The 21580-nt window shown below is 40.6% G+C and overlaps 1 protein-coding gene across 1 annotated transcript in view; it reads left to right on the top strand.

The window, feature by feature from the left end:
- Nucleotides 1-21580, top strand: part of LOC134220472 (serine-rich adhesin for platelets) — a 488621-nt gene that overhangs the window by 70366 nt on the left and 396675 nt on the right. The window lies entirely within an intron of this gene.

Genomic DNA, 21580 nt, shown 5'->3' with positions numbered 1-21580 from the left:
ACGGACATGAAAGATTTATTCTGAAATCGTTGCTAACTAAAACATTTTCAATGGAGTTCTCTACTTTGAATGACTAAAATACACACAAGTCGTATTTTGTGTAGATTTTAAATATTAAAGCATAACGCCTCGAAAAGTATTAAAATTCATTGAGGATTTTTAAAGACACTTTGGTTGAAAACATCGCAAATGTGAGTTGATTTTTTACCATGGACAACTGTTTTTTTCAGTGCTAGAGCGTGTTCACCTCGTCGGTGCTGGCTTTTTCTTTATCAGTCTCTTCAATCTGATTTATACATTTCATTTCTCAGACGCTCATTCTCTCATATTCCATGGTCATTTCAATAGCCCACATTGTGAATGTGGGTATGTAAAATTTTAAAACAAATCTCCTAGTGGTGGTTTTTCAATAACAGAAAGGGGCTTGTAAATGCGAAAGTATTTCGATATTCAAACTTTCCAGTGGTTAGGAAGCGAACAGAAATGTCGTTCAAACTTGGGTAATTCTTCAAATACTTATTACATAATTACACAGATTAGTCAAGCGTGGCAATGAATTGAATCGCTTGTTAACGAATTATCAGCAGCTTAGATCGTTAACACGAAACTATTGCTTGTGGGAGTTCCACCATACAGAATTATAATCTATCAGATGCACATAAAAATAACTTTTCTTCCCAGCAATGCAGAGAAAGAAACTTCTGTATGATGAATTGTGATCCATCTGATCCACTATAACATCTTGCAAGCGTCCCGCCAACGCAGAGGAAGAAGGTCTCGTATGCGGCCGTCCCACGACGCAAAATTGTTATCCAACTTGTCTACAATTACACCATGATTTTTGTTTACGCGGTTGGAATTCATTAATTTCTCAGTTAAACAGAACTTTCAAGTTTTTTAAATGCCACCTGCATTTTCTTTGATTTTTTTGCAATTTTGTTCGTGGGGTTCAATCATTGACGCTAAAGGTACTAATCGACTAAAACCAAACCGTGCAAACAACTGGGTGTACATCATTCTTCTTCCGGACGTCCTTCTAACGCAGAGGAAGTATCTTTTGTATGAGGGCATCCCATCACGGAGCATTGTGAACAATATGATCTACAGTTGCAACATTCTTCTTGCGGGCGTCCCACCTACGAAGAGTAAAAAACTTTTGTAAGCGAGCGTCGCACCAACGCAAAGAAGAAACTCTTGTTTCTTGTGCCCGTCGGATCGTTGTCGAGAACCATTTTCACCGGGTTACTGTCCGACATTCTGGCTATGTGCCCGGCCCACCGCAGTCGTCCGATTTTCGCGGTGTGAACGATGGATGGTTCTCCCAACAGCTGATGCAACTCGTGGTTCATTCGCCTCCTCCACGTACCGTCCGCCATCTGCACCCCACCATAGATGGTACGCAGCACTTTCCTTTCAAAAACTCCAAGTGCCCGTTGGTCCTCCAGGAGCAACGTCCAAGTCTCGTGTCCGTAGAGGACTACCGGTCTAATGAGCGTTTTGTAGATTGTCAGTTTGGTACGGCGGCGAACTCTTTTCGATCGAAGCGTCTTGCGGAGTCCAAAGTATGTAAGATTTCCAGCCACTATGCGTCTCCGAATTTCTCTGCTGGTGTCATTTTCGGCAGTCGCCAGTGAGCCCAAGTAAACAAATTCTTCTACCACCTCGATTTCGTCACCACCGATGCAAACTCGCGGTGGGTGGCTCACATTGTCGTCTCTTGAACCTCTTCCTATCATGTACTTTGTCTTCGACGTGTTGATGACTAGTTCGATCCGCTTAGCTTCCCTCTTCAGTCTAACGTAGGCTTCCTCCATCTTCTCAAAGTTACGTGCCATAATATCTATGTCGTCGGCGAAGCCAAAGAGCTGGACGGACTTATTGAAAATTGTACCACTCGTGTTAATCCCTGCTCTTCGTATTACCCCTTCCAAAGCGATGTTGAATAGCAGACACGAAAGACCATCACCTTGCCGTAACCCTCTGCGGGTTTCGAAGGGACTCGAGAATGCCCCTGAAACTCGAACTACGCACATCACCCGATCCATCGTCGCTTTGATCAACCGTGTCCGTTTATCCGGAAAACCGTGTTCGTGCATTAGCTGCCATAGCTGGTCCCGATCGATTGTATCATATGCGGCTTTGAAGTTGATGAATAGATGATGTGTGGGCACGTTGTATTCGCGGCATTTCTGCAGTACTTGGCGAATGGCGAACACCTGGTCCGTGGTGGAGCGTTCGCCCATAAAACCCGCCTGGTACTGCCCCACTAACTCCATTGCAGTTGGTGCTAGTCGACGGCATACGTGAACGGCATACGTGGCCCTTACGTGAACGGTTTAACTTCTCATAGAATCTTCGTGTGTTATTAGCGCGGTACAGTTGCTCCGTCTCTTCACGGTCTCGATCTTCCTGCTGGCGCTTTTTCCTCCGGAAAATCGAGTTTTGTCTGTTCCGCGCCTGCTTATATCGTGCCTCGTTCGCCCTCGTGCGGTGTTGCAGCAATCTCGCCCATGCTGCATTTTTCTCTACCACTAACTGCCCACATTCGCCGTCATACCAGTCGGTTCTCTAGTCCGGGGGCACCGTGCCAAGTGCAGCGGTTGCGGTGCTACCAATGGCGGATCGAATATCTCTCCAGCCATCTTCAAGAGACGCTGCGCCTAGCTGCTCTTCCGTTGGAAGTGCCACTTCCAACTGCTGCGCGTATTCTTGGGCTAGTCTTGTAGCCGCCCAATGTTAAGCCGTGGCGTCCGACTTCGACGCGTGTTGATCATCGTCGAGAGTTTTGAGCGCAGGCATACTGCAACGAGGTAGTGGTCGAATTCAATATTCGCACTGCGGTAAGTGCGGACGTTCGTGATGTCGGAGAAGAACTTACCGTCGATTAGAACGTGGTCGATTTGGTTTTCCATTTCTTGGTTAGGTGATCTCCATGTGGCCTGTTACCGATTTCGCAAAAATCGAAACAATAAGCATCCATTAGAGCTCTCAATTGTTATTTTACGATAAGCTTGATAAATAAATTAAATTAGTATCTGCGAGTAAATTTAAATTAAAATCCTTCTAGAATTGTTAAAAAAAAAACCCTAAGTTTGAACACCGTCTTTATAAAATATAAAGCTATTGAGGGGACGATCGAATAACAAAATTAGCTTTGTAGAAATGACAGCCCTACTAGATCCGATGGAAGAGGACAGATAGTTGATAAATGAAAAGGGACAAAATGGATTTTGGAGGCGAATGGGGTTTTTGGATAGATGATGTGAGGAGTATCGTGTGGATAATCAGTGGAAGCAGTCGAAAGCAATTGATAACGACAAGACAGTGAGTGATGAAGCGGAAGATCCTTAGCCAGGACGTAGCCGTGATCTCAGTGCGGTCAATGACCGCGAGAAAGTGCAAGAAAATCTTGATATGTTTTTCGGCAGCCGCTGTTGTTTAACGCGCCATCCTAATCGGTGCTATGGGCGTGCTATGTCATGACGCCCAGGTCGGTCAAACTTCCACCGCTATTCAGTCCGCTGTAACAGCCATGCTATTATCGAGGATCCACAAGAGCAGAATTCCCCGCCGACGGCACACATCTCCGCAAAATCATCGTTGGTTCCGAACGAATGGACAAACACAACGTCATAGTAATCGAACCCCGATTCCAAGGTACGTGTCTATCCCAGCCATCCAAAGAAGGGCCCCAACATTACCGAACAGCGCTGCAACGAACCCCCCCACCCCTCTCTCTCTCTCTTTGTAGCTAAGAACCCGAATAAACTGTTCAAATCAATCTCTCTTATCTCACTTAATCTTTAAAAAAAAAAACGAAAGAGCATATGGATGTGGCCTTGTTCGAATATGTGGTGATTCATCGTTTTCTATAATCGGTAAGTGGTAGTGTTCCAAGCGTTCTCCCGAGGCCAGTTGCCGACCCTGAGAGAAAGCCGAAGAGGTGAGCTAGCCAAGGTACCTAGACGTACGGACGTCACTAAAGGGAACCTTTCAGGCCTTGTGGATATTTTTGCGAGGAAAGAAGGTGCTTCGGACTACCATTCCGCGGGAGGCTGCGAAGTTTATGCATCGTTGGCCGTTGTCGTTCGATACGGTGTGCAGACTATCCGGTCCGATGACCGGTCTATACATTTCCTCCCTTCCTACCTGCGCGTTCATGTCACCGATGACGATTTTGACGTCCCGCAGTGGGCATCCATCGTATGTCTGCTCCAGCTGTGCGTAGAACGCTTCTTTCTCGTCGTCGGGTCTCCCTTCGTGTGGGCAGTGCACGTTGATGATGCTATAGTTGAAGAAACGGCCTTTAATCCTCAGCTTGCACATCCTTGCGTTGATTGGCTGCCACCCAATCACGCGTTGGCGCATCTTACCCAGCACTATGAAGCCGGTTCCCAGCTCGTTGGTGGTGCCACAGCTTTGGTAGAAGGTAGCCGCTCGATGCCCGCTTTTCCACATTTTCTGTCCTGTCCAGAAAATCTCCTGCAGCGCCACGACGTCGAAGTTGCGGGGATGTAATTCATCGTAGATCATCCTGTCGCAACCTGCGAAACCTAGCGACTTGGAATTCCATGTTCCAAGCTTCCAATCGTGATCCTGTATTCATCGCCTAGGTCTTTGCCGATTATATCGAGTCGCATTATCTCTTATATTGTTCGTAATTATTGGTTTTCCAGGCGGCTTATTGGGCCTGCGCAATCCTCCTGTCTCGTCGGAGGGCCGTCGTGTCAGGGCTGTTTAGCGTCCCACCTAACACCAGGACTTGGGCTTGTGCGCTTTGAGCGGCACACGGTCGCTTTGGTGAGGCCTACTTGCGGATACATGCAGCTTTTTATAGAGGTTTAACAGGGCCCACTGTCAAACCCCAACACATCCTAGGCAAGCCCCACAACTCGCAGATGGCCTGGGGAGGGATCGTCAAGCCCTTGGACATAGTCCCTGTTGCCCATAAATGAAGCACTTATTTAGGGGAATAAATTTGGATTTTTAAGTGAACATTTTATATTGTCGCATCCAACAATATTCGTATTTAGAGCTACGCTAATTTTGTTCGAAACCAGTACCACATGTAATCAAATTAATTTTCTTATAATATTCGATCATGATGGCACTAGATTCCTCAATGCACCAAACTGTTTTACGTCGCTGCTTCGTATTCATTCAGTACTTCCACAGTTATTAACCGCAAGGTTTCTAAGCCAAGTTACCATTATTGCATTCGTATCTATGAGGCTAAACACGATGATACTTTTATGCCCAGGGAAGTCGAGGCAATTTCCAAACCGAAAATTATCTAGACCGGCACCGGAAATCGAACCCAGCCACCCCTAGCATGGTCTTGCTTATTAGCCGCACATCTTACCGTTAAGCTAAGGACGGCCCCTGAAATTTTATACGTTTAGTTGAATTGTGTTACGCCTAACATACTCTCGAAATTCATTTCGTTACTCTAATGAGTGAACATTCTTTCGCGTTTCTCATATTTTCGATCAAAGTTTAGGCTCTAAAATGTCCTACACGCAAAAAAAGCGTTCATGAATTCGTGAACTAACAAGTTCACGGTGTTTTTTTTCGTGAACAACAGCCACGGATCCGGGAGCACAGTTACGTTTTCTGGAACATTCTGGAAAACGTGACTGGTGTTCCCGAATCCATGAACGGTGTATTTTTGCTGGTTCACGAATTCGGGAACGCTTTTTTGCGTGTAGGCTTAACATTTTTCTATTAAATTGCATCCATCATCTCTTATGTCCCTACATACACATGTCTGCACACATAGCTCGTGTACGAACGTTTCATATTCTTTTGAAAATGCAAATCGATTCGAGTTAAATTAAAATTCGCCTGAAGTTGAGGCTTAATTTTAATTAAAGAGAACATGTTTTTAAACCAATATTAGTACTGCCCAGCTGACATCATGAAATAGCTTATGCAACAATCTGAACAGGAAATTTCATTCCTGTGCAGATGTCGGAACATCCTTCCTCAAAATTGCAGCATGCCTGCAGCATTCGGCAGGGTACACTGATAAATGTTAAATAAAGACAAGGTATCATAATTCCATTTTATTTATTTCATAACTGTGCCCGTGACGGATCTGAACAACGGAAGTGGCGAAACAGTGGCATTCCGTGCGGAAAATGCTAAGACAGTATAAATAACTCCACGTGATTGCAGCAGATTTTTCCCAACAGCACAAAAAGGCACGAGAAACGGAGTGCCAGACGAACTGGCTTCTGTTCTTTTGGTTAAGGGTGTGCGGTATTCTAACCTTCTCCATTTCCACGGAATTCTTAATAATCCAATACAGTCATTTGTCTGTGATTTGTGATTTCGTTTAGTCAAAACTGTAATAATTCATATTCAACGGAATCTTGAAACATAAGTTGCCTTTCTCATTGACTGTGACTTTGGTAACATTCTGATGGAGCACGACCAAACTGCAGTTTATTGAATACCGTCAACATATCGAGCAATTGTTATCGCTAATCAATGTGACATTTTAAAACTCAAAAGCAGAAATGCAGGATAACAGTTTTAAAAAACGCTAACATATAGAAACACTTCAATACGCCTCCTAATAAGATAGCAGCATGAAATAAATTATTTATTTGTTTGCAGTTTCCGATATAGATTTTCCGTATTTTGTTTTAAAGTAAAAAATCCCTTTTCCCATACCCTCACGCCCAGTCAAGAGAGAATCTGAGTTTCTGTTAAATATAGAAGGTTAAATATTTGATACGCCGGAGTTGGAATGAACTGAAGGCCAAAGTGGATGAGGAATTTAGATCCTGCTCCTGACAGGTGGCAAAGACTCGGATCATAAGGCGCTGCAAAATTGCCTCATGAATTGCATAAAAGCAATTTTTATATTTGGGACTTCACAGCTGACGAGCAGACATGGGAACGTTATTAAGCTTCTGGACTGAGAAGAATCTCCCCCACCCCATTCAGAATGCGCCAAAAAAAGAGGACTTATTGGAGGTGCGTTTGTCGCATATTAAGTGGATTGCGGGAAAAGTTTCCCTCGTACCAAAGCTGTGTGTTGTTTAACGTGATGTAGCATTTTCGCCGGAGGAAATGCCGCACAGCGATGAGTTATTTCTTTGACAGACAACCAAACACTAACCACCGAAGTTTTGTTGTGGTCATAGTTTGAAATAGTTCTTAACCTTGTTCACATGCAGCTGAAAATGGAAAGTTAAAAGTTAGAGAAATATTCGGTATGCGTATGGGTTGGTTGATCCAAAAACGTTTTGCCTTTCTCGTGCAACAAAGTTGTACCTAAAGGCTATCATTTCACTCCAATATCGAACTTTTTATAGAAGGCTCAGAGACCCATAGAGTTATATACCAATCGACTCAGCTCGACGAACTGAGTAAATGTCCGTCTGTCCGTGTGTATGTGTGTGTGTGCGTACACATGTGCCATAAAAAACATTAGACAATTTTACACATAGTAAATCTGAACCGATTCTCTCTCAACAAGTTACATTCGACAGAGAATAAAGCGTAGTTGATCACTATTGAATTTCATAACGATTGCGCATTCCAAAACAATCTAAATATTAAAATAATTATGAAACATAGAAATTAAGTTATGTATAGCATGCCATAAAATGTCTTGAAGTATCAACCCATGCAAGCTCTTCTACTCGATTTAGTTCACGACAAGTTTCGACGCATAACGCCATAATGTTTCTGCAGCTTGTAACCTGCGCACTACTACTGATTTTTTTTTTGTACCGCGGAAGCAATTTTTGAGCTTCTAGTCTAGTGTACGGAACGAAGGTATGGGTCAATTTTCTTACCATTTTGTAATCCACCTACACTAAACAACACGACAACAGAACATATCCACAACTCTTCATAGTCCATGACCTGCCAATATACCCTATTTGGCAAGATCATCGTGCCAGCGCATATGAAACGCTGCGGTGTGATAGAATCTGAATTCTGGGCTGATCCATATATCTGCAGATCAAACATACATACATGCCACCGGTTAGTCGATTAAACTGTATGCCATGTGGGAGATCATCTCCAATTGCCAGCATTCTCTTGTGAAACAGCCATTGCTCTCCTTATCTGATAAAACTAAGAGATAAGAGAATGACCACTGACCACTACAACTAGGACCAACGTTATATCCCGAACGGAACTGTGATCAGATCAGTCGCTAGTTAAATTCCAAGCAGGCAATACCGATTTTGTGCTCTGTGCCTGACTAGCAGTATTTATTTTATAGTGCTACCTGACCGATAGTCATAGTGTATCAACGTGGTGCTACAGAGGGTGAGCCGAGATAGGCCGTGTAGGAGCCTCAAGCCCTCACACCCCCAAACAATGCATGACGATGCATGTAGCAATGGCAGAGTAGAGTGATGGTGATTACATGAGATCGGCCCGTCTTTTCTATCCAAAATTCTGCATGGCGGTGGCATTCATCGCTCTGGTGGTGTGGTGACGTAGCATCCCACCATGGCCACTGAATTACTGGATCTCGGAGTTGCTAGCTTCCCGCCAGTAGTCATGGACTTTCTGTTCCGGGCCAATTCTAGCAGTCTACGTGGGATACACGCACGACACGGACACCATACAGTAGGATAAGTACTAAAACTTAGAATGTAAGTACACCTAGGATATAAGTAACACTTTAATAAACATCACCTACAGTTTTGCATGTAAAATTTATACTTTTGCTTTGGAACACTGTACTTATTTCGAACCAGGTTTGTAGGCAGAATTGGTAAGTGGGTCAATGGGACCAGTATCAGTACACCTTCTTTCCACCTATTTTGTCTTCGTCTCATGCGACTCCCCCCTTTCCTCGGGCGGGGAGATGACAAGCTTTCTGGTTTAATAAAAAAGCTCGCATAAAACGTGCACACTTATAATACTTTAGTGATTTAAAAATTAATATCACAACTTATTCAGCATTTCAACTAATTTCCCGATAATGCATTTGATTGTTTGATTGGGTTTTTTAATAATGCACGAGAAAGGCACAATCACTGCTAGGTGGATCATTCTGGTTTTTTTTATTAAATGGGTCTACATTTACCGTTTTTTCGGAAAAAAGTTTGGCTCATTTGTTTTTTTAAATTTAATCCATTTTCATTTTACAACCAAATTACATTGTACTGTAGTGTGAAGCTAGTCTATATATTAGTTGCAGATCGATCAGGTTTCTAACAGGTGACAGGCTCGAAATAAACTACAGTACAAGCACTTTGTAAATTATATTATTGGTTTGCCATTATTTAACAATAATACAGGTTCTTTAGGTAGCTCAACCTTGAATATGTGAAGAAATCGTTGGAGAAAAAATCAGAAGGGTTGTGTACAAGGCACGACCGCAAGGTAGACGTTGGACAACGTAAGGATTTTTGACGCGCCCGATTTATTTTTTGTGATTTGATTCAGTAGTGCAAGCATGCTAGCAAACCGATCCGTCAAAATTTGTGCTTCGTTTCATTGTTTCGATATGAGATGAATTTCTTACAGTGAGATGAAGAGGGAAACGTTTTCCCTATGTGTACACCCAACCAGAGATTGCAACATTTTATTGCAATCTCGCATTAGTTTCGCGTACATATTGCCATAATTTGCGACATATGCACAGATTGTATTAAGTTAACGGCAGGCCCTTGCATTAGGTCTCCGGTCACGAGAAAATAAGAACTGGTTATGTGTTAGTGGCTACATTTAATCTAATTTTACACTTTTACACACCCCATCGAGGCATCGAGGAGTGAATTGCTGTATAGTTCGACAACCTCAGCAACCATACAAAAAAATTTGGTCAAAGGCGGGAATTGAACCCGGACCCTCCACTGTTAGCACATCTTAACTGACGCGCTAACCATCTGGACTAATTACCAGATGAGGAACGATGCGACCAAAGGCAATCATAATCCACGTTACATGCTATGCGGATGTGACAAGTGGAAGGGCAACAGGGATAGCAATGAGTGATACGAGTGGAATAAGCACCATGCATATTTGTGTCCTTTTCCGTTATCAAGCTAAATGGAATCGGGAAGATTGTGTGGGTGAAAGTTATATTGCTGTACACGATTCATATACTTGTAGATTCGTTTGGATGTATTGATCGAAACCAAATAAACCGACTTAATGCAATGGGCTGTATTAACAAGTATGACATTCTCTGATCGGTTTGAATGCGAGATTTGATACAAAATGCTTAATACAAAGAAAGTCACACAGAATTGTTTTGGGTGTACTGTCACAAAATCTTGAATTATTTCTCCCCTCAAACATCGAACTTCTATTTTGAATGACCTCCTGGCTATGTAAAGCCTCACAGACGTAAGGATAATAAATATGTTAATCATACAGGACTTGACACGCATCCGTTCTTATCGATAAGTCGTCTCCGTGCTTGATGCAATTTTCATACGAAGGTGTGGAACGAGTCCAGTGGAGTAGACCCTCGTCAACATTACAAAATAAATTGTGACAAGATGAATCGTGAAGCTGTGCTAGGTCTTCGATTTATTTTAGACACACGGTCCACAGTGTTGAAAAACCCTAGATTTCATGATCAAAATAGAGCACACTGAGTTCGGTTTTTACGCGGATGATGCGTACAGCATAGATCAAAACCATCCTTCGTCGTTTGTCCATCTGTCTGTCTGTTAAATCACAGAATTAAAGTGTCTGCATTATACAAGTGGTGCAAAACCTTTGCCTTTAAGAATCTTGTAACGCTCGACGGATATTTTGAATTAAATTTAAAAGAAATTCAAAAGCTTTAGACGTTTTTATCTTTTAAGCAAAATCAATTGTAAATAAATTTTGAAATTAATTTTTATTATTGTAATCAAATTAAAGAGAATAATATTAAGATTGAATTAAAGCATATTTATTGTTAATTAATTATTTTTGTTCTTTTCTGCATATTTTTTATTTTATTTTGAATTAATTTAGCTTTGGACGTTTTTATCTTTTTAAGCAAAATAATGCTAGAATTCGTTAAGTCGGCTTGACAATTCAAAGTCCAAAGCGAGACCAAAATACAACCAGTCTTTGCCTGACTACTTGACTGTCTTGGGATAATGAAATGTTTCGTGCGGTTTGTGTCTTGGCTGAGCAAAGGGGTATACTGCTTCAGTGAGTGCAGCAATGGCTCCTGAAAGTATAGAGCTCTTTTTCAACCATTTGCTTGAATCTAGGAAGGCGCCAAACTGCTATCGCCATTCGAAAATCATTAAAGAATAAGCAATTGTCCTTCAAGGTTTGCTGAAGGATAGAACCCTTAAGCTCGTTCATTTTCGCCTGCACTAGAGGAGTAGAAGTATCGCGGTTTTTCAGTTCCGAGTTTGGTGAATAATACTTTCAAAGTGAAACGTGTGCACCTTCAAAGTCAAGAGTCTCGTTTCGACCGTCTTCCAGTGCGGTTGGTTTTTGCGCTCTACTTTTGTGCGGCGATTCGCCTAAAAGTAGAACAATAGAACCAGTGCAGTGACCGCGGTCGAAACAAATGTAGTGTATAAAAAAGTGCAGATCCGGAAGACGTGCGCATGTTTGTGCTTGCAAGGGCTGATCGATTGTTATCAAGGGTAATGCCCTTGTTAATATTGCGATCAAGCCTATGTAAATGCTCAAACATGTTCAGCGTCAGATTTATTGAGAAGAGGTAAGGTTTTGATAATCCGTAAATTTAACACGCACGCACTCACACAAACGCACACACACACATTCACATTATACACACATACATATACACAAATACATACATATACTGATGGACATGAGGGTTCGTCATGTTTTCATAGTAGCTCTATTAAAACATGACGAATACTTTTGTCTATCAGTGTAGACATATAAACACACATACACACTCACAGCTCATATACATCATACAAAAAACACGTACACGATTTTTATCATATATGAATATTAGTGGAAGCGTTTGGTACGGGAAGTCCACGCTTTCTTCCTTTCCCCTCGATTCCAAGCTATTGAGTGACTTTAGGTATTCCTGAAGTCGCTCAATATCTAGGAGTCATCTCTACGGTACATACTGCATAGTTCGCCTGGCCATATGAAAAGAAAAATGACGGAATTCAGAATCCGTCATTTCCCAGGATGCTTTCAAGTATTGGCTACGCATGTATGAGATTAGATTAGATTAGATTAGAAACGGGTGCACCTTCAAAGTCTGTCGAAGGTAGAAAACTGAGAACAGTGGTTTTAAAAAGTGAAATGATGTAAAAGGAATCCTTTGATGTCTTCCAGATACAGCTTATTTTCCGTCAGTGCGCCTGACGATTACGTAATTCGACTCCATTTACCGGAGGAATTATTTGGAAAAAAATCAGAAGGGTTATGTACAAGACACAACCGCCCAACGTAAACTACGTAAGGCAGTTTTGTTCATTAAGGATTGTAGTGCCATCATGCATAAATATTTTTAGAAAATTCATTTGATTACTTATGTCACTGGTTTCGAACAAAACTAGCGTATTTTAAGATATTTAAATTGTTGGATACGACAATTGTTTAAAGAATTTACTATTAAAACCCAAATTTATTCCTCAGTGGTGATGATGCCTTCCTTGGATTCGAATTGCCTACATTTGTGTTTTGAAGCATTTGATGAAATATTTCAATAGAAAAAGCTCTAGGGGAGCATCCTCTTTTCCGTTTACAACATTTGTTATTCAGAAACATTCCAATCATAGGCATATCTTGTTTTTCGTGCATCACTAGAAATCTTAAAATGTCAATCATGTACCAAAACCCAATTGATTTGATTGTGATGCGCGCGAGTAGTAAACGTTGCGGACGGGAAAAGAGGGTGTGTGTGTTATTACAATCTAACTCCAACTGTCTGGCAGTGTCACCAGTATTGGTAAAATCTCAAAATCATCGGCGATTCAATCCATGCGTGAGTCAAATCCCTTCAGAATCATGGCCCAGAGATTTGCTCATGATTCGAATCGCAATTTGCATCATTGCATGAAATTTACGTGTTATTCATTGTTAAATGCATTGAATTAACTGTTTTTCGTCTAAAAAAAATAGCTAATAATTGCATATATAAACAAAACATACGCCTCGAATGCGTTTTGACGCTTTTTAGAACGAAATCATTTTTCGGTGAGTGAGCGAAGCGATGCGATTCTGGCCGAGAAACTCAAGCGCGATGCTTCCCCTACAGAATCGCAGGCGAGTTAGCTCGTGCATGAAACCTCGATGATTCAGATTTGAGTGTGATTCTACCAACACTGAGTGTCACTATGGATAAACTATTCGTGCAACCATTTTATTAATATCATTGCAAGACTTTTGAATCAGGGAGCAAGAAGGTGATAGCTCAATTGTAACTCATATAGCCCGTTTCAAGAACGTATGCGTTCCGAAGCTTTTGTCGTGTACAATAAGTACAGCATGTTTGCACACACGTATTATAAAAATAACTGAATTACATTCACACTTCCTGAATCATAGTTAAATCCTTCTGTTTCAGGCGCGCATTTGATTGGACAAAATATTATAAGGCCGATAAAAATATGCCCCCCCCCCCCACTTCGGATTGTTTTGCTCAAAAATAACAATTTGAGGTTAACAAAAAAAAATTTCGGTAAATTTTGAGAACTTTCAAAACATTCTTTAACAATTTAACATATTTATTTTTTACTAGCAGACCCGACGAACTTTGTTTCGCCTAAAATTGATTTATTCTCTGATTAGTTCTCGAGTTATGCAGAAATTTTTGGTTCATTTGTATGGGAGCCCCCCTTTCCAGAAGGGGGAGGCGTTGCAAACCACCACAGAAACATATCTTCCCTTCCAAAACCTCCACACGCCAGATTTGTTTCCATTTGCTTGATCTCGAGTTATGATGAAATTGGTGTTTCATTTGTATAGGAGCCAAGTTTCAAAGAGGAGAGGAGTCTCGATTCATATTAAGAACTTTCCCCGGCCCCAAAAACCTCTGCATTCAAATTTTCACGCCGCTCGATTCAGTAGAAGAAGAAGAAGATTACCCCCTCCCCCTTGACCTTGCGTAGACCATAATCTTATATATAAAAATGAAATGGTCTGTGTTCGTATCCGCATAACTCGAAAACGGCTGGATGGATTTTTTTCATTTCTTCAGCAGAAACATTCGTTATAGTTTCCGACGGGTTTATATGATATTTCCTAATGCGAAAATTACGAGTAAATCGGGAAAAACTAAAATTGTGATTTCTATGCGAACTTTGCATGGGCAGTTCGGAACGCACATTCTCGCCTACTATGCAGGACAACGTCTGCCGGGTCAACTAGTCTTCTATATAATAAAAATGAAATGGTCTGTGTTCGTATCCACATAACTCGAAAACGGCTGGATGGATTTTATTTATTCCTTCAGCAGCTACATTCGTTATAGTTTCCGACGGGTTTATATGATATTTTCTTAGTCGAAAATCATAAGTAAAGTTGAGTAAATCGTGAAAAACTAAAATAAAGATTCGTATGGGAAATTCGCATGGGCAGTTTGCAACGCGCATTTTCGCCTACTATGCAGAACAACGTCTGCCGGGTCGACTAGTTTTTAATAAATATGTGTAACGGCCTTATTAGTTTTCAGTTTGCAAAAATAAATGCTCAACATTTTTCCAAAGTCGTTTTGCCTTTCTCGTATACTAAGTATACGGTAAAGGCTATATGATCGCTCCAAAAACAAACTTTTTATAGAAGGCCCGGAGACCCATAGTGTTATATACCAATCGACTCAGTTCGACGAATTGAGGTGATGTCTGTGTGTGTGTGTGTGTGTGTGTGTGTGTGTGTGTGTGTGTGTGTATGTGTGTGTGTGTGTGTGTGCGCAAAACTACTCAAAAAATGTCACTCATTTTTCGGGCACTTACCCTCAACCGATTTGCTCGCAACAAATTGCATTCGACGCAGAATCCTGTCCCATTGTTTCCTATTTGAAATTGGCCAGATCGGACTATGGGATCAAAAGTTATGGCCAAAATACAAATTCATACGAAAAAATCGCGTAAAAAATGTCACTCATTTTTCGGGCACTTATCCTCAACCGATTTGCTCGCAACAAGTTGCATTTGACGCAGAATCCTGTCCCATTGTTTCCTATTTGAAATTGGCCAGATCGGACTATGGGATCAGAAGTTATGGCCAAAATACAAATTCATACGAAAAAATCGCGTAAAAAATGTCACTCATTTTTCGGGTACTTATCTTCAACCGATTTGCTCGCAACAAGTTGCATTCGACGCAGAATCCTGTCCCATTGTTTCCTATTTGAAATTGGCCAGATCGGACTATGGCATCAAAAGTTATGGCCAAAATACAAATTCATACGAAAAAATCGCGTAAAAAATGTCACTCATTTTTCGGGCACTTATCCTCAACCGATTTGCTTGCAATAAGTTGCATTCGACGCAGAATCCTGTCCCATTGTTTCCTATTTGAAATTGGCCAGATCGGACTATGGGATCAGAAGTTATGGCTAAAATACAAATTCATACGAAAAATCGCGTAAAAAATGTCACTCATTTTTCGGGTACTTATCTTAAACCGATTTGCTTGCAACAAGTTGCATTCGACGCAGAATCCTGTCCCATTGTTTCCTATTTGCAATTGGCCAGATCGGACTATGGGATCAGAAGTTATGGCCAAAATACAAATTCATACGAAAAAATCGCGTAAAAAATGTCACTCATTTTTCGGGCACTTATCCTCAACCGATTTGCTCGCAACAAATTGCATTCGACGCAGAATCCTGTCCCATTGTTTCCTATTTGAAATTGGCCAGATCGAACTATGGGATCGAAAGTTATGGCCAAAATACAAATTCATACGTAAAAATCGCGTAAAAAATGTCACTCATTTTTCGGGCACATATCCTTAACCGATTTGCTCACAACAAGTTGCATTCGACGTAGAATCCTGTCCCGTTGTTTCCTATTGAAAATTGGCCATATCGGACTATGGGATCGAAAATTATACCATTTTTGCCTTTCTCGTATACTAAGTATACGGTAAAGGCTATATGATCGCTCCAAAAACAAACTTTTTATAGAAGGCCCGGAGACCCATAGTGTTATATACCAATCGACTCAGTTCGACGAATTGAGGTGATGTCTGTGTGTGTGTGTGTGTGTGTGCGCAAAACTACTCAAAAAATGTCACTCATTTTTCGGGCACTTATCCTTAACCGATTTGCTCGCAACAAGTTGCATTCGACGCAGAATCCTGTCCCATTGTTTCCTATTTGAAATTGGCCAGATCGGACTATGGGATCGGAAGATATGGCCAAAATACAAATTCATACGAAAAAATCACGTAAAAAATGTCACTCATTTTTCGGGCACTTATCCTCAACCGATTTGCTCGCAACAAGTTGCATTCCACGTAGAATCCTGTCCCATTGTTTCCTATTTGAAATTGGCCAGATCGGACTATGGGATCGGAAGATATGGCCAAAATACAAATTCATACGAAAAAATCACGTAAAAAATGTCACTCATTTTTCGGGCACTTATCTTCAACCGATTTGCTCGCAACAAGTTGCATTCCACGTAGACTCCTGTCCCATTGTTTCCTATTTGAAATTGGCCAGATCGGACTATGGGATCTGAAGTTATGGCCAAAAGAGAAATTCATACGAAAAAATCGCGTAAAAATGTGACTCATTTTTCGGGCACTTCTCCTTTACCGATTTGCTTGCAACAAGTTGCATTCGACGTAGAATCCTGTCCCATTGTTTCCTATTGAAAATTGGCCAGATCGGACTATGGGATCGGAATTTATGGCCAAAAAACAAATTCATACGAAAAAATCGCGTAAAAAATGTCACTCATTTTTCGGGCACTTATCCTCTACCGATTTGCTTGCAACTAGTTGCATTCGACGTAGAATCCTGTCCCATTGTTTCCTATTTAAAATCGGCCAGATCGGACTATGGGCTTAGAAGATATGGCCAAAATACAAATTCATACGAAAAATCGCGTAAAATGTCACTCATTTTTCGGGCACTTACCCTCAACCGATTTGCTCGCAACAAGTTGCATTCGACGTAGAATCCTGTCCCATTGTTTCCTATTTGGAATTGGCCAGATCGAATCATGGGATCGAAAGTTATGGTCAAAATACAAATTCATACGAAAAATCGCGTAAAAATGTCACTCATTTTCGGGCACTTATCCTCAACCGATTTGCTCGCAACAAGTTGCATTCGACGTAGAATCCTGTCCCATTGTTTCCTATTTGAAATTGGCCAGATCGGACTATGGGATCGAAAGTTATGGCCAAAATACAAGTTCATACGAAAAAATCGCGTAAAAATGTCACTCATTTTTCGGGCACTTATCCTCAACCGATTTGCTCGCAACAAGTTGCATTCGACGTAGAATCCTGTCCCATTGTTTCCTATTTGAAATTGGCCAGATCGAATCATGGGATCGAAAGTTATGGTCAAAATACAAATTCATACGAAAAAATCGCGTAAAAATGTCACTCATTTTTCGGGCTTTTATCTTCAACCGATTTGCTCGCAACAAGTTGCTTTCGACGTTGAATCTTGTCCCAGATCGGACTATGGGATCGAAGCAGCACAACTTGTTTCACCCAAGCAGCACAACTTGTTTCACTACTGAACATTCCACTGTGTTGCAACTATTTGGAAAGAAACAATCTTTGCGTATGTGCCATTAAACATAGCTCTCTTGCAATATAAAAAGCGCAAGAGGTGGAGCTTACGTAAACATCCTTCGATTGCAGTAAAATTGCAATCAGGGCTGACAATAGTCATCGTCATAGCACGAAATGCCACAGTAGCGACGAGTTGCAGTGTCTTCATTGCTACTCTAAACATCGTCAATGACGCGCACGACGTTAGCTTTCGTCGTGTAATCAAATCGTCATGACGACATCGAAGAACGAAGACTTCATACCGTTATTCTTCAAGCGGCAGCTGCCATGCGAAGATTTTTACTAATCCTTTGTAATAATGAATTTGAAGCAACGTATGAAAGCGTTATGAATGTTATCGATACATTTATATTACCAAAGTTCGTTCTATTTGTTTATTTGAGACGCTATTATGTTTTTAACCAGTCCGTCTATAATGACGTGCAGTCAATTGTGTGAAGAAGTGACGACGGAAATCGTCATAACTTTTGGCTGCGCGACTATCGTCGTGGTACGCATGCGGCGCGAAGAAAACGAATAGGTGTTGCGTCGTGCAATGTTATGACGAAGACTAAATTTTTTTCGCTTTCTTCATATGACGAGAATGACTATTGTCAGCCCTGATTGCAATAATGTTGCAGAATACTACAGCGGATAAAAATTAAATAAAAATATAAAACTGGATTCGATTTGTGGATCTTGTGATTGATAGTCCTTCACTGTAACACAGCACCATTCAACACTTCGAAGGGACTGCATGTTGACTCATCATAAAAACCATACGATTATGAAGTTTTGTACTCAGGTTTTCTGTTACTTGATTGCACCATCACCGGAAAAAAATGTGAGTTGTCAAAACGTTGAACGATGCTAAATTAAACACGAAGATACACTCAACTTATCTGCAACTTAATTTAAACAAACAAATAAATTTTGAAAGACGCATTGAAGTTACATGGTAAAAAAATGCAACTTGATAATTTTGTTTGGTATTTGCAACGATTGTACGACAATTCCCCGAAAACCAATTCCCCGAATGCAATTTCCCCGAATGTAATTTCCCCGAATGTAACAATTCCCCGAATGCAATTTCCCCGAATGTAACAATTCCCCGAATGTAACATTTCCCCGAATGGAACAATTCCCCGAAAATAAAATACCTCTTGCAAACACATCTTCGTAATCGACTGTATGCGTCCGCAGTGTTCAAAGATACATTCAAGAGTGTTTTATTGGAGATTATCAGCTGAATGGCCTTTGGTAGTATTTGTAGTTATTAATCCTCCAAGATGTGTTGTTGAATTATAAAGATATCAGAGTACAGTGTTTTCTAAGGTAGTTTTTTTCCTAAAATAGTATCAAACTGCAATTCGGATTGAAAGCCTTTTTGTCCTCTCTTCGGAATCATACTCCTGTCCTGCATATACCTTCTTCAAATATATAAGGCAATGATGGATGTGAATCCTTGTAAACACAAATAATGCGTTCGTCCGGAAAGAGGCAATGGTGAATGTGATTCCTTCTTTAAAAAGAATGCATCTGCTCGGAATAATGCAATGGTAAATGTGTTCCTTCTTCAGTGGGTGTTTCACCAGATAACGAATGTTATTATTCGTTCTTTGATAACATGTATCTGACCTGAATATGGTAATGAGGGATGTGATGTATTTTTTTAAAAGAAGGCATTGTAACAAAGTAAGAAAATGGTAGATCACGTCCTTCAAAAATAGGCGTTAGCTCGAAATAATGCAAAGATGAATGAATTGAGAATGAGAATAAGGACTAATCTGTTCTCTTATTTTGATGCAGGCGAATTTGGCCAAAATAAGGAAAAAATATATAAGATCCCTTATTACGCAATATGTATTCAATATATTATATTTCACCGAAAAACATTTTGCCAAATTCATTTTCTCAATATAGCATTAGGCGGTCTGTAACTTTCGCGGTGTGACTTTTGATGGATTCTACCTTTTTCAGAATGACCTTTGGAAGAATGCCGTTTTCAGAATGTTATATTAAACAAATTAGCATTTTCTCAGATAAGTATGGTGTAATATAACAGCAGTTTTGAAACATATAATTGCTTCATATCAATCATTCATTATACCTGGCAAGCGTGGTACTTGCTTAGTAAATGAAATATCTCCTCTTTTTGCTTTATTGTGGAAAGAATTTCTGTCTCGAGAGACCTTAATTTAAAGAAGGCATCATCTCCTCCATTCTCATTACACCGGACGGACGCGATCATTTAAAGAAGGCGTTGTTTCATTCTTTCACTTTATTCCAGACAAACGAGTTCATTTAAAGAAGGTACTATCTATTCTCTTTGCCTTATACCGGGCAAATGTGTTCATTTGAGGAAGACATTATCACTTTCTTTCCCCTAATACCTGGCGATGCTATCATCTAAAGAAGGAATTATCTCCTACCGTCGTCTTATACCAGACAAACGCGTTCATTTCAAGAAGACATTCCCTCTGTTATCGAAAGCTTTCCGGTACTTGTCAGTTGCATGAATGTCTTGTGTAGCAAGTACAATGGATACACTGTGCACAAGGAGCCGACAATGCTTCCCACCCTGAAGCATCTTAGCCAACTCGCAACCACCGGATCGACAATCATACGCCTTTGCTCGCATGGCTTACTTAATACCCATCGCCTTGTGCCGCACTCAAAAAGAAGGGAGATGCATTCGGGGAAATGTTACATTCGGGGAATTGTTACATTCGGGGAATTGTTACATTCGGGGAAATGTTACATTCGGGGAAATGTTACATTCGGGGAATTGTTATTCGGGGAAATTGCATTCGGGGAAATTGCATTCGGGGAATTGTTATTCGGGGAATTGTCGTACAATCATTTGCAACATAAAGTGCAGTATTTTTTGGTTGTTGTTCCCAAATGTCAAACACGTACTGCATTGCAATGTTAATGAAACATTGATCAAAACTCAAACGTTTTTAACATCTTAATGCAACTTTTTCGTGCTTTGATGTTTTTCCAATGTCTTTAATGAAACTGAATGGAAACAATATGCTTTTTGGAAGATGTTGCGTGTGCTGCTTGGGAAGTTATGGCCAAAATACAAATTCATACGAAAAAATCGCGTAAAAAATGTCACTCATTTTTCGGGCTCATATCCTTAACCGATTTGCTCACAACAAGTTGCATTCGACGTAGAACCCTGTCCCGTTGTTTCCTATTGAAAATTGGCCATATTGGACTATGGGATCGAGAATTATACCACTCATATCGGACAGATCGGACAGATCGGACTATGGGCTTAGATGTTATGGTCAAATTACTATTTATTGTGAAAAAGAGTTAAAAAAAGTCTAGCTCACTTTTTAGCACTTAGACTTCATCTATTCCCCAAGCAAATCAAGTTCAACAAATCTGGTTGCAGTAACCATATTGTGACTGAATCCGGTCATATATAAGTTACTGTGATAGATGTGCAATATGTGTGCTTCTCATATCGATCGCGACAGATTGCATTCTACGCAGAATCTTGTCCCATTGTTTCCTATAGAAACTTGGCCGGATCGTACAATTGGGTCAAAAGTTATGGCGAAAATACTAATTTTAAAACTACAAAATAAAATGCCATTTTTTGCTCTTATGCTCATCCAATTTGTTTGCAACAAATTGCGATTGGCGAGATTTTTTTTTATGCATATAAACAAATATGAAAAATGAGACCAATCAACATATTAGTGATAAGAAAATTATTTTGAGCTTTTTAGTGGAATGTTTTCACCTGTCATAAGACGAGTTTAAACAATCCCATTGAATTCCACCACTTAATTGTATCCTGACAGATACGTATTTCGACCTCAACAGTAAGGCCGTCTTCAGTGTCTTGTACTTGACTCGACTTACGGCCTTACTGTTGAGGTCGAAA

This window comes from Armigeres subalbatus, chromosome 3 (assembly GCF_024139115.2).
Source record: "Armigeres subalbatus isolate Guangzhou_Male chromosome 3, GZ_Asu_2, whole genome shotgun sequence".
NCBI classification, from domain to species: domain Eukaryota; kingdom Metazoa; phylum Arthropoda; class Insecta; order Diptera; family Culicidae; genus Armigeres; species Armigeres subalbatus.
The sequence above is the reverse complement of the archived record's forward strand: the minus strand, read 5'-3'. Positions and strand labels throughout refer to the sequence as shown.